Below are 5,000 nucleotides of genomic sequence, written 5' to 3' on the forward strand. Positions count from 1 at the left end.
TCCACCCGCCCACCAGCCTATCCCATCCACCCACCCGCCCACCAGCCCATCCACTACCGCCCTCGATCATCAACCTACTAAACCAGCAGGAAAATGGATTCAACGCCCGTCGTGAAGGCAGGAAACTTACCTTCAATCACTATGGCGGGCGGGGCGGGTGTGGGGGCGGGGGAGGGGGCGGGAGGCTGTTTTATGAGGGTGGGCGAAGGGTGGGTTCTGCCGGTGGGTGGAGGGTGGGAGTAGGAGTGGGCCTTGTCGGTGAGGGTGAGGGTGGGTTATGAGGATGGTGGAAGGGTGAGTGGTGGGTAAGGGGGTAAGTTGAAGGGTATGGGTGTGGGGGAGGGAGAGGGGCGTGATTGAGGGAGGCGGGCGTGAGTGAGGATGGGTTTAGAAGGTAGTTAAGTGTTTGGGATGGGCGTGGGTCTTTCTCTCTCACTTTCTCTATCAGTCTGTCTGCCGGCTTCTCTGTCTGTCTGTCTATGTGCCTGTCCGTCTGTCTTTCTATCCGCCTGTCTGCCTGACTGTTTGTTTGTCAGACTGTTAGTCTATCTTTCCTCCCGCCTGTCTTGAAGTCCAAATGTTTGTTTGTCAGTGTGTCCTCCCATTCGCCTGGCCTTTAGTCTCTCTGTCCAACTGTGTGTCTGTTCTTTTTTCATCCTCCTGTCAGTCTGTCCGTCTGTATTTCCGTCCGCCTGTGTTTGTTTTTCCGTCAAACTATATGTATTTTTTTTTAATCCACCTGTCTGATTGTCCGTCTGTATTTCCGCCTGTCCGTCTGTTTTTCTATCTGTCTTTCTATCTCCCCTTTCTGTCTTTCTATTGCCCGTCTGTCTGTCTGTCTTTCTGTCAGCCTGTCTGTCTGTCCGAGTGTCTGTCTCTCCCACTATTAATTAAGCCCCGGATGTGCCTTCTCTCAACGAGGCAGCAACAATTAAACGGCGAAGGAAGGGTAAGACTTCGCCAGACTCATTTTGTTACGCGAATCTGCTTTTATTGTGCGAGGCGAACGCTCACTCACGCACTCACTCACTCTGTTACTCACTCATTCCTTCACTCGCTCTCTCACTCGGCCTATTACTCACTCATTCATTAACTCTCTCGCTCATTCATTCACTCGGCCTTTTACTCACTCATTCATTCACTCGCTCTTTCACTCAAGCACTCGCTAGCTCATTCACTCGCTAGCTCATTCACTCGCTCTTTTACTCAAGCATTCATTCATTCAATCACTCATTCAATCCCTTATTCACTTACTCATTCTATTACTCATTCAGTAACTCACTCATTCACTCATTCGCTCTCTCACTAGCTCACTTACTCACTCACTCTCTAGCTCGCCCACTCACTCATTTTCTTACTCATTAACTCTCTTATACTCACTCTTACACTCATTGACTCCTTCCTTGACTCATTTGTTCGCTCGTTCACTCACTCTTACATTTATTCATTCGCACTTTGCTTTGCTCACTGACTCACCAACCAATTCATTCACTCACTTCCTTGTTCCACGCTAACTCATTGACTTACTCATCAATTCACTTACTAACACTGAATTATTCATTCATTTACTCACTCTCTCACTCATTCGCTCTCTCACTAACTCACTTACTCACTCTCTTGCACACTCACTCACTCGCTGTCTCTCTTACTTACTCATGCAGTCACTCGCTCATACATTCACTCCTTCGTTTACTCACACTTCATTCACTCACGCACTCACGGACAGCGACCGTGGCTAAAGGTTACTGTCAGTGTAAATAAACTTGACAATAAATTTTATATTTCATAACAGATAACAAAATTGAGAAAAAATAAGTAATGATAAATAATAAAAATAGGGAAAAAAAAATCTAAATTTCTCAGGATTTATGGGGATTATTTTGGATTCATCCGGATTCATCTGGATTCCCCCGGATTCGCCCGTCTTCCCGCGCTGAAAACGGAGATCGAAAAATCCCGTCGTGTTGGTGACGTCATCATCGGCGTCCCCGGACGAAGAAAGGCTTACGAAGTAGATGTCAATAAAAGGGCAGAAATGAGACGTTACTTTTGATTTATTGCTCCTCCTGCGACGGGGGACGACCGGGGGACCAGAAATTTCACTGCGTGTCTTGCTTTCGTTGTGTTTATTGGTCTGTTTCGTGTCTCTTTGTCTTTTTATTTTACATAGGTATATATCTGTATCTTTTTTCGTGTCTTTTTATTTTGCATATATGTCTCTGTTTTTTTTGTATATGTTTTCGTATGTTTTTAGTTGCGTTTTTCTGTTTGTCTGTACGTTGTTGTTTAATCTATATATGGGCGTATATTTTCTCTTCTCTCTCTAGCTCCCTCTCTTTATTCGTCTCCGTTTCTCCCTCTTTTTCCATCTCCCTCCCTCCATTTCCCTCTTTCCCCCTCTTCTTCCTTCCCTTCATCTCATTTGTCCGTCTCCCCCACTCCCTTCATCTCCCTCTCCTTCCCTCCCCTCATATCCTTCTTTCTTCATCTCCCTCTCTAACCTCCATCTTCCTCTCCCTCTTTCTCCATCTTCATCTCCCTCTCTCCCTCTTTCTCAATTTATCTCTTTTCCTCTTTCTCTATCTCCCTTCCTCACCATCTCCCTTCCTCCCTCCTTCTCCCTCTCTCTCCCTTTCTCCATCCCCCTCTCTTCCTCCATTTCCTTCTCTCCCCCTTTCTCCATCTTCACCTCCCTCTATTTCTCCATCTCCCTCTCACTCTATTTCTCCATCTCCCTCTCTCTCTATTTATCCATCTCCCTCTCTCTCTATTTCTCTATCTCCCTCTCTCTTTCTTTCTCCATCTCCCTCCCTCCCTCTCCTTCTCTCCCCCTTTCTCCATCTCCCTCAAGAATCGCTCTCCCTGACAATTTCTCAAGGAAGAGCGAGGGTTCGCCTAAGGATGGATTGGCTAATCTTTGCGGTCTGTCGTGCGGCACGGAAGGGAGGGGGGGGGGGAGAGGAGGAGAAATGAAGGAGGGGAGAGGAGGAGGAGGAAAAGAAGGGGAGAGGAGGAGAAATGAAGGAGGGGAGAGGAGGAGGAGGAAAAGAAGGGGAGAGGAGGAGAAATGAAGGAGGGGAGAGGAGGGGTAAGGAAGGAGAGAAAAAGTGGGAAAGGAGAGGAGGAAAGAGATGGAAAGAGTGGAGGAAGAGGAGAAGGAAAAAATGAAAAGGAAGAGGAAGAAGACGGGAGGGGAAGGATGGGAAGGAGAGATCGTACTGAGAAGTTAAGGGAAAAAGAAAATACATGAGAGGAGAAAGAGGAAAGCAGGGAAAAGAAACCTGTAAAAAAGAGAGAAGGTAAAGAAGAGACGAGGGGATAACGGAGAGGGAGAACAGGAGAACAGAGAGAGAGAGAGAGAGAGAGAGAGAGAGAGAGAGAGAGAGAGAGAGAGAGAGAGAGAGAGAGAGAGAGAGAGAGAGAGAGAGAGAGAGAGAGAGAGAGAGAGAGCAAGATAGAGAGAGAGAGAGAGAGAGAGGAGAGAGAGAGAGAGAGAGAGGGAGAGAGAGAGAGAGAGAGAGAGAGAGAGCAAGATAGAGAGAGAGAGAGAGAGAGAGGGAGAGAGAGAGAGAGAGAGAGAGAGAGAGAGAGAGAGAGAGAGAGAGAGAGAGAGAAGATAGAGAGAGAGAGAGAGAGAGAGAGAAGGGACGGACGGTGATTCATTTAAGAGATGGGGTGTCGGGCAGCGAAGAGAGAGGGGGAAGTGAATTGAAATATAAATTCTTTTTTTCTTTCTTTCTTTTTTTTTATTTATGTAGATATATATATTTTTCTCATCCATGCTGGCAGTGTTTTTGTTTCCGTTCTCTGTTCCCTCATTTCTCTGTCTATGCATAAGGATGTCCGATTTTTTTTTTTTTTTTTTTTTTTTTTGACAGGTTTTTCTGTGTCTTTCTCCTTATCTCTACCTATTTGCCTTTCTCTGTCTCTAAGTCTCTTTCACGTTTCTTTTTTCTGTCTATCTATTTATTTCTCTGTTATCGTCTTTGTCTCTCCACTTGTTTCTCTTTCTTTCTTTTTGTTTTTCTTTCTCTGTTTTTGTCTTTTTCTCTCTATGTCTTTCTTTCCATATCTCTTATCGTTCCTCTGTTTCTCTCTGTTTTTTTTCTCTCTCTCTCTCTCTCTCTCTCTTTCATTACTTCTCCTGCTTTCTACAATGCTTTATTCTCTCCCCTTCTGACCAATCATTATCATTATCTAGGCACTGAATCATCATTATAAAATCCCGGATTCTCTGAAACTTTGCAACACTTGACCTTATTGCAGTATCAATGTACTGCGACCATCCTCGTAGCGCTGTTATATTTCTGGGTGTGTACGTAGGAGTGTGACTGTGTGTGTGTGACTGTGTATGTCCGATTTTGATTGTTTGTGTGTCTGTCTGTACGTATGAGTGTGCGTGTGTGTCTGTCTGCATGTCTGATAGTGTGTGTGTCTATCTGTACGGCTGATAGTGTGTGTGTGTGCATGTGTGTGTGTGTCTGTGTGTGTATGTGTGTGTGAAAGTATGTAAGCGTGTGTGTGTGAAAGTATGTAAGCGTGTGTGTGTGAATGGGCGTGCGTGCATACACACTCTTATCAAAAAACGAAAATACGTGATATCCTTACCTCTTTCTCTCTAACCTGCTCACAGTCCACCTTTCTATCCTTCCGCTCGTTTCATTTATCTCTTGTTCGCTTTTCTCTCACTCTCTGTCTCTCTCTCTCGGTCTCTTTGTCTGTCTGTCTGTCTCCGTTTCTCTCTCTCTCTTTCTGTCTCTCTCTCTCCTTCCCTTCCTCCCTTTTTCCTTATCTCCCTCCTTCTCTTTCTTTACTCATCCCCCTCCTTCCTACTCCCTCCCTCTCTCCCTCCCTCCTTCTCCTTCCTTATCTCTCTCTCTCCTCCCACTTCTCTCCCTCTCCCTCCCTCCTTATCTCTCTCCCTCCTCCCTCCTCTCTCCCTCCCCTCCCCTCCCCCCCTCTCTCTCCACAAAATCCATAATGTACCCCCTTCCCTTAAT

The sequence above is a fragment of the Penaeus monodon genome, chromosome 5 (genome assembly GCF_015228065.2).
Source record: "Penaeus monodon isolate SGIC_2016 chromosome 5, NSTDA_Pmon_1, whole genome shotgun sequence".
Taxonomy (NCBI): Eukaryota; Metazoa; Arthropoda; class Malacostraca; order Decapoda; family Penaeidae; genus Penaeus; species Penaeus monodon.